Raw genomic sequence first — 10,190 nt, 5'->3', positions numbered from 1 at the left:
AGAACAATTCTGACATCAAATACATCCTCAACAGCACAATGCTGTATCACGAAAAGCATAAACTTGAAATAGCTCTAGGATTTATGCACCAAAGACTCATTTAGTAAATGTAAATGATTCAGTTAATTACTGATTTCAACTTATGTGAGCTGACTGATGAAAAAAAATATTGTTATCGTCACTGGTACTCTACATAGGAATGAACATGTAAGACTAAGGTACCCATCTTTAAGTGAACGTTGCAGTAATCTCTTGCAGTCTACATCTCCTGTGTCCTATTGATGTCACAGTAGAATGCTTTCATAGTCATAATGCTCTCTGAAGTGACATTTCATGGCTAACATGATAGCTATACTGTAAGACTAGCTAGACCCAGGGTCGTATTGCATGGAGACATAATAACGTTTTTTAAATCATTAGCAGGTTTGTTTGAGAATAAGCAAATTCAGTGTAACTCTTTGCTGGTTAATGACATGGACAGTCGCATTTCGTTTGTGCAAGAGGGGCAGAAAAGTGGACACCAGGCACATACACATAGTGACTGCTATGAGACCATCATAATCTTAGGAGCTCATCCACCCTCATCCCCTCCCCTTACCCTACCCTGAGTTTGTACTCCTGATGGGGTCCCCCCACCAACCCTCCCACCATAGCATGCCATAGTCTAACGAGACTGGCGTTTGGACAATTTACAGAGCCCAGGGCCTGAACCCCCTTAGAACAAGCACAATGGCGATGGGCAAGAAAAAACTTAAGCAGAATGTGGCACACACGGGAAGGTCCATCTGCTTGAGCCAGACACCACTGTTAGGCATTCTGGAGGCTTGTGGGCCTAATTCAACAAAACACTCACACAAGAAGGTGCCCACTTGACAACCCCAGTGAAATGTTCATGAAGGTATCTTTATTGTGGTTCTTGTTAAGAATAGTTAAGGTATGATGGTTGTAATACGCCCTGTTGTTATAATACTTTGGCTAGGTTGTTGGGTATGAGTACTTGTACATGTGACAGTGAGAGAGGTTTGGCTGCTGTGGAAAGTCCCCAACCAATAGCATGAGGAGGTTAATATATTTCCCAGTGTATAACTAAAGATGATCACCACTACCCAGGGCATACATCAAAAAGGCAAACCTTCAGATAAAGACACGGTCTGCCACTGTTATTCCATTTCTGTGCAAATATGCAAAGAAAAGTTACCTTGGTCGCCCTTGCATTTATAGTTGAAATGATTGGAATTTATAGGGACATTTTAATGGCAGCTCCAAGGCCACAGAATAGAGATATTAAAGTTGCCTTGACAATGAGCATACCCTACCAACAACTCCCTACTGGAGCATTTCGGTTTCCAGGCCCATTATAGTGGTCAGCAAGAAGACTAAGTAAATAATGGTTTTAATTTTGCTTCTATTTTGTATGCTTGGTAAGGCCTAACTGATTTGGGCCAGAACCAGACTGTGGTGTCACTGGGGCTTAAAAACCTGTTCATCCAGATCTAATGGCTCTGAAGATGAATAGCCTTCATCAGAGATCCCATAGCATGGTTTAGACAGTACTGATTACATGGCCTCAGTCTCCAACAGGCTAAACCCCTGCCAGATGTTCACATGGCCCAAGTGTCTCATCTTGCTCTGTCATCTTGCTCACACACACACCCACACACACACACACACACACACACACACACACACACACACACACACACGGACATACACACACACACACACACACACACGGACATACACACACACACACACACACACACACACACACACACACACACACACACACACACACACACACACACACACACACACACACACACACACACACACACGGACATACACTCTGTTCACAGTGAAGCTCTGGCAGGGGTCTGCCAACTTAGCTGGCTAGGTTTGCCAACAATTAGTCAAGGTTGCTTAGCCACATCAAAAGTCAGACATTGACTATCGAGGGCAGCCCGGAGATGAAAGTTAAGGCTTCACAGGTCCATCACCACACACACATGGACATACACACACACACACACACACACACACACATACTTATCAAGAAGGTAAAGTTTATAATACACCAAAGGAATTTTTTTTCTGTGTGTCTGTGTGTGTGTGTGTGTGTGTGTGTGCATGTGTGTGTGTGTGTACTAATATACACCTGTAACCTGTTTTGATATGTAGTGATAATACATGCTAGCAAATAATGGCAGTAAAATCCATCAGATTAGACCTTTAAAAAAAAAAAAAAAAAAGTAAAATATAATAATATGTGATAATGTAAAATACAGAAATACGGATCCAAAAGTATGTTAATACATATCACATCTTATTTTTATAACATACACAACGAGATAAAATACATACAAGATGTCAAATAGCCCTAAACTGAAATGCCCATCTCTGAACACACAGTAGTCAAGTAGAAGTTTATGACACACTTTCCATATCAAAAGCCATGCCAAGTGGACAGTCTTTGAAATGAGGTCGAGTGGACAGTATCAGGTCACATCTGTACCATGCTCTAACGAGCCGACAAATATAGACACCAGAAGATCTTCAAGGAAGGCACGTCCCACAAGAGGAGCCCCCTCCTGTGCCTCTTGACATTTAAAAAGCCACATAGGTTCACTCCTTTCCTATTTTTGATACTTGATCAAGATAAAACTTTTCAATTCACCTCCGTAGATTGGCATTACTGTTCAGTAGCACACTGTGTGTCCTGCTATTAAAAATCGTGTAGGAGGCAGTGAGGTAATCGTATAGGAGGCAGTGAGGAGTTTACTGGAGCAGAAGACCTCTGATTTCGTCTTTCTTTCCTCAATACAGTAGGTTTCCAATGGCTGACACATTATCAAAATGACACACTCATCCTTCATAACCATACTTTCTACAGAGGGCACAGTCAAAATATCCATTTTGTTGCACCACTATTGTGTGGCTACTGTGCGAGTTCGTTTGATGTCGTTTTCCTTGACAAGTGCACCAATGAGTTGGCTGTTGTTGAAGTGGCCATATTACTGAAGTGTCATAGTGATGGTGTGGAAGACTGGACTGTCTGGTCATCTAGGTGCTGTCTGAACCAGGCCATGGCGGCCAAATGAGCCAAAACCTGTGCACATGGATCAAAGGGTGACCTACCATGCCACTACACAGACAGATATGTGGCACGGTGGCTAAGTTGCTTGCACTGCCGCCTCACAGCAAGAAGGTCATGGGTTCGATTCCCGCATGGGGCGCTGTTGGCTCTGGGGGGCAGGTCCTCCCCAGACCTTCAGAGCTCAGGTGGGCTATCTCCCGGGCCTTTCTGTGTGGAGTTTGCATGTTCTCCCCGTGTTCACAAGGGGTTTCCTCCACTAAGAACCCCAACAGAAAAAACATGCAAAATAACAGAACACATGTCCATCCCTGACCAAAGATGGACAGTTCACTTCACTTGGTCCCCGGGCGCTACAAGCTGCCCACTGCTCCTGGGGGATCCTTGAGAAAGGACGGTCCAGGATGGGAAAAATGCAGAAAATAAATTCACCGCGACCTCAGGCCTACCTACGTGTGTGTGTGTGTCCTGTGTCGCCTCTATATATGCACGTGTGTGTTCCAGGGTGTCGTGTGTGTGCCATTAAAAACCTGACAAAGGTCTTAATTATATGTGTTAGTACTGTTTTCTAGAAGCTCATGCTGCCTTAAAAAAAAGCAAGAAAGATATTCAGCCTTCTGCATTGTTCAATAAAGAATTTACTGCCAGTATGAGTCTTATTGTACAGCACTAAAAGACCTGAGTCTGTTTCATGATAGCATGATATTGTAGTGTAGCATATTAGTCCTTGGAGGACGCCAATATTGTGGTCTTGTAGGGAATTGCCTTTAAAGCTCTATGCGTTTTTGTCCTATAGACCACCCCAAGAAACCTTGAATCTTCTACTTGTGAAATATATACAGTAAGAAATTAGCACTTTGTAAGGAGAATATAACTATACTATTGCACATTTCAGTCTCTGAGTGAGGTTTCAGCTCCTAATGACCCACCCATAAGTAAATGAGGGCTATTTATATGATAAGGGAATGGTAATTCAGCGATCGCTATTGGGTCATGACGTGGCAAGAAAACCTGTGGGGGGCAGATAGCCACAAATACATTCCAGGGCCATTACCTGTTAGCCATTATCTTTGACAGATGGGCCATAAGCAGTCCCAGGTGTGCTTACACCGACCTCATCAATATTATTTGTGTAGGGACACTGGTTTTGGAGAAGAAAAGGTAACTCTGAAATCACTAATATTTAGTAGTGAAACCACACACACTTTCAGATTGCTAAAATCGCCTATGTATAGCTATGTATGTTCAAAAGTCTTGGCCCGAAATCTTTACAATGTCTTTTTGTACAAAGTCTGAGCACCTCTGAAAGTAGGTTTTTGTAAGGGCATGTTTACATTCGATTTAAAATAGAAAAAGATTTTACTACATTCCTTTTACTCTCATGTTATTGCTGACGTCTTCTTGAATAAAATCATATATGCCACTTTTGCGTCAATGTTTTTAGTTACGTAGGTGAAATATACAAAAAAAATCAAGGCATGTCAGACTACCTTCCAGTAAAGAGTCTAACAGGCCTTGGTCTCCCACGTGTTAAATTATAAGAGCGGTACCTAACCAGTAGAAGCAGTACCTAACCAGTGAGAAACGCATATTAGATTATAAGAGCAGTACCTAACCAGTGAGAAACGCATATTAGATTATAGGAGCAGTACCTAACCAGTGAGAAACGCATATTAGATTATAGGAGCAGTACCTAACCAGGGAGAAACGCATATTAGATTATAGGAGCAGTACCTTACCAGGGAGAAACGCATATTAGATTATAGGAGCAGTACCTTACCAGGGAGAAACGCATATTACTGTCACAAACTGGAGACTTGAAACAAGAAATAGGATGCAAACGCTCAAGGCGTGTTTTACTGAGATAAATCAAAGTGCCACGATGGGCAAACAAGGCAAAGTTCACAGGACTGGAGAACACAGAACGTCTTGCTGATCACAAGCAATTACACACAAAGACAAAGGAAAAGCCCAAGACTTACATAGTAGGAGCTCAGTGAATACAATGGCTACAGGTGAGAACTAAACTTAATTAACACATTGGCTACAAGTGAGAACTAAACTCAAGAACAGAGGAGCGTGCAGCAGAGGTTGTGACAATTACATTATAAGAGCAGTACCTAACCAGTGAGAAAAGTACATCATCATCTAGAGTCAGGGATGGATTAACGAACGGGCCTACCGGGCCCAGGCCCAGGGGCCCATGAGCTCAGGGGGCCCCTAAGCCAGACCCTCTGCGTGAAGTCGCTGTTATGTATCTCTTATTTGTGGTTGAAAAATGTGTATTTTGTTCATTTGAGTGTACCTGTGCTGTGTTAGAAAATATGCATGTGCGCCAGGGGCGTAACTATAGACAATGCAGCCAGCGTGGAAGGTTCGTAGGCAAAAAGCAGACACTGCTTTGTAAATTTTTCCGAACATTTGGAAGTTCAAAGTGTTGCAAGTTTAATGCGACAGTGATCAAGGATACTTTATTTTATTGTCAAGCACTAATCCCTTATGGTATATATTCCCTCAAAATGGCAAACTTGTCTCTGTCATGGATTTCATAATTTTTATGGGGAAATCGTCAGTAGCAATCTATAACACAATTATATGCTTATCGTGCATACATTTTAGAAACTATTAAAAAGTCGATTCAATTCAATGAATAATTTCGTATTTAATTTGTTATTTTTGTCATATACAGATATGCAATGATGATTGCTGGGTAATATGTATCTTGTTCGTCAATGTCAAGTCTCTATTTGATCATGTGACGAGACGATACGATATATAGCTTTTTTAGGCGCAGAATCTGAACGTCAAGACCTACAAACTGACTGAGCACAGTACGGTACACTTGCCGAACGACGCCTTTCAAACATAAAAGTGGTAATGCATGATTTGCTCTTTCAATGGACAGGATAGCCAGCCCATTCAGCCTCTCCTGCCCATGCTGCTCAGGTAGGTCTTAATCAGTTTCAATTTGGAAAAGAATCACTCGGCTGTTGCCCTGTCACATGCAATGTCAGAAACAATAGCAGGGCAGTGCACCGAAGGTAAACTTTGACCTGTTTACTTTCCCAATACAATAGCCAAAGTATCTAATTCGACCGTTAAATCCAACACATTGTTGGTAAAATATATATATACGCCTAATGGTGTTTGTGTGTGCGTGCGTGTTTTGCGAGCGCACAATTATTATTTTTCGCGAAGGGAGGGGGCCATTTAACATGTCCAGGCCCAGGGGCCCGTGGTTTCTTAATCCGTTCATGTCTAGAGTCAGCATTGACCTGTGAATAATAGAATAAAAAAGGGTACACTCAAGGTCTCTGTGCTGACGTAGTTTGTATAGACCTGCGCTCAACACCTTTGTTGCTTCAAAGATTGCCCTCTTGCCCTCTGTTTTCATAAACAAAATGGTTGGAAGATGTCCTCGAAACCTCTTTGTGTTAGAGAAAGAGAGAGAGAGGGTCAAAAAAATCAATGATGACACAGGAACTCATTTAGTTCTAACAGCAGCACAGGGGTTTATCAACACAGCTGCATGCTTCTTCAGTGCTGCCAATAATGACTTCATTGTCTGACAAAGGGAGCATTTGGATCTCAATCTAGAAGGAGTCCCTCTGGGAGATAGGAACTCCTTCTAACCACTCAGACGTTTAATTAGCTCCTTTCCCCTGTGAGAGAAGACAATGCAGGAGGCCATCAGTTAGATTTTCTAGGCATACCTTATCTCAGGACCTATGGGGACGGTAGGGTGGGGTCAGCGACCTCAAAATTGAATCCGGATATTACAAAAACCCAGGTCACTGTTTCTGTAAATGACCGGTTGTTGTCTTTTTAATTAGTGATGGCCAGGTGGGATTCTCTTGGTAAGCGTATTGACAGAAAATGAAAGATGTAGCTGCGCAGAGAGGCATATGTTAGCATGAAGAGTGAGTGAATGCAGCCAGGTGATTTAATGCCCTAAGGGGAACGCTGACAAAAGAGGGCAGAATTTTCATCACACAAATAATCCAGTCCAAGGTTTTTTCCTTCACTGTAGGCTGTGTGGCTGCTGATTTGACCATGGAGGAGAGCAGATCTAAATGCAACACGGCGGGATAAAAAAACATTACTCATCTGAAAATAAAATTGCTTCCTTCAGAGCTTTATTGAACTGCAACCCATTTCAGATATCCCTGGACTCTGGCAGCTTTTCTGTGACATTACACACACACACACACACACACATACATACACATTTACACAAATTAACACACACACACAAACAGGGAGGCAGAGCACGTGCTGTGCGTAGGACACCAGGTGCAGTAAGGGGCACAAAAAAAATATATAAAAATGTAAATGAGTAACCATATGCTTCTATCTACTTTTCAAACTATAACACCATTCAACGACTCTAGGCTATACACTAAATATTTCACTGAAATAATAACATGAAGGATCTTGGTTCCCCCCCCCTCGATCCCCTGTGGTTTGTTTTGATTGCACCTGCCAACCCGCACAGTGACGCACAATGAGAAAAAAAGTAATTATGCTAATGTTAGAAAACTTACATTAGAAGATTTTATAGGCTACATTTAATGTTACAAGCCTAGTCTTTTGGGCAAAAAGCTAACGCTATCTAGCATTTAAGTTAGTCCGTTTGCAAGCCCACACATCAGTCTACCCTGCTTCAGATTTAATTTCGCTCAATTTCGTTTAGTGCAAACGCTCTTTTTTGGTATGATATTCACATCACTTCAACTATGTCCCAATCAAACACAGCATGAGAACATGGCCTAAACCAAATATCTTAAAGTGACAATACATCATTAATTAATACACCATCATACTGCAGCAGGGTGGCGACATTTCTTTTTATTTGAATATTTAAAAACAGACAATTTCAAGTGAATAAAGTAGAGAATATATATTACCTGTAAGGTACAGGCCTCATATATTTATTTGCCTTTGTTGTTTTTTGCATTCACATTTGTGTGATTTGTTTTTGTGTTATTGGTTTATATTGATTAGGCGAAGAGCTTCAATATTATTAAAAATATGATAACTATTATAATGTGTAATGCTGGAGGAGGCAAACTCCGCTCGGGGCACCCAAATGGCCAGCAGGGACCCTTCTCACAAATATGTTCTAAGGCACACACACACTTCATACATTCACACATATAAAAAGACAAATGCACAGATGCACATATACACAGACATACAGTACGTGGCCATATATTTCAAGACACACACACACACACAAATATACTCACTCACTCGCTCACACACACACACACACACACACACACACACACACGCACACGCACACGCACACGCACACACACACACACACACACTCACACACAGTACAAAGATGCCACAATCTACAGAAACAGTCAACGTAGTCGGTGAGTTAAACAAAGCACTGTCCCTCTTCTGTTCCATGAACATCATTAATAGAGTACAGAATCCTTATAGAAGCTTATACATAGAACATATTAGAACAAAAGCTAGGATAAAAATGGAAAACCCATTTACATAGAACACATTAGAACCCAAGCTAGAATAGAAAGGAAAAACACACTATATACAAGTCTGTAGTCTATCCAAGACCTGCGTCCAAATGAAGCTTCACAGACTTCATACACAGATCCTTTTTATCAAACACATTCAGATTACTTCAGCACACATTTCAACAAGCAGGGCATGCACTGTGCTATGCGGTATGTGTCATCAAACAGGTTCATCCAAAATATACAGGTACTGTACATAGAAAGGTGGTTTTGCTGCAGATTTCTACAAAAAAGAAAGGCATCATACACTTTAGAGTAGAACACTGTTGCTGGCCATTTCAACATTTCAATCAGTTGCATATGTCATTATGAGTATTCAGTATTCAGGTTTTCTTCTTCTTTTTTTTTTTAAAGATTATACAAACTAATATTGTCAGCCCAGACGCAGCAGTTTCACCGATCTGGCCATAATTACTTCTTCATACATGGCTGTGATATAGTAGACCCTTAAACATCATATGTAAAATACTCGACATTGCTAAATGAATTTAGTTTGAGGTAGTTTCGATCTTTCTTGAGTCATACAGGAAACAACACATCTTTATATGTGGCTTTCAAAATCCCTGGCTGATACATTCACTTTTCTGTTCAAATGGGTGGGACTGTGGATTTATTCTGGTCTATTGGAGGATGTCACCACTGTTGTTTTCTGGTCTATCAATGGGTGTCAAATGTACTATGCTGATAAATCTGCCATGTGCAGTGTTTTTTTCTGAACCACTAGACCTAGCCAGTGTAGCGGTCAACCCTCTCCTTGGACAATTGGCAAGCAAGAATCTGGAGCCTTCAAGTTGTCATATTTACAACATGTTTACAATGGCCACTCTTATCACAGACATTCAAAAAAAAATGTATTTCTTGTTACATTTGCTGTTTACAGTAGAAAAAGACATATGAGCACAACTATTTTCTGATTGCTTGTGCCATAACATATTACTTTTAAAAAACACCTTTGACCTGCAGAAATAGCCCTACATGAAGTAATTTGTGCTGGCAATTTAGTTCAAATTAAAGACGAGCAAAAAGTAATTATTGTCTCAGTAGGACAACATAATATAATTTTACATAGAAATTACATAAAGTGTGTGAGAATGACAGCAGAAATGGTTAGGAAATCCAGTTCCTAATCCACACTGTCGGTGTGGTTTATCTCTCTCTCTCTCTCTCTCTCTGTATGTTAGTGTGTGTGTGCTTGTAAGTGGATATCTGGGTGCAGGTGTGAATCCTATTGGGAAACTACATACATCTGGTTGTCCTGCAGTTTTCCTAGAGCAGGGTTGCTTATAACTAGCATAAGACAAAATGGTATTTGGCATTCCTTATGCACTTCGTAAGTAACATTCACTCAAGAGAAAATACTAACACAGCTTACATCAGGGGGTGGATACAGACACAGAGTATACAACTGGCCACAGTTTCACTGTTAATCCTAATGAAGTCACATTGTTGCTGAGATGGTTATCAGCTACTGTCAGTGGGAAAATATTGATTCAGCCTTTGGTGTTTCGCCACAACACATACTTATTTTGTTTTCTGTAGTTTGGAGACTC

The sequence above is a fragment of the Clupea harengus genome, chromosome 22, assembly GCF_900700415.2.
Source record: "Clupea harengus chromosome 22, Ch_v2.0.2, whole genome shotgun sequence".
NCBI classification, from domain to species: Eukaryota; Metazoa; Chordata; class Actinopteri; order Clupeiformes; family Clupeidae; genus Clupea; species Clupea harengus.
The sequence above is the reverse complement of the archived record's forward strand: the minus strand, read 5'-3'. Positions refer to the sequence as shown.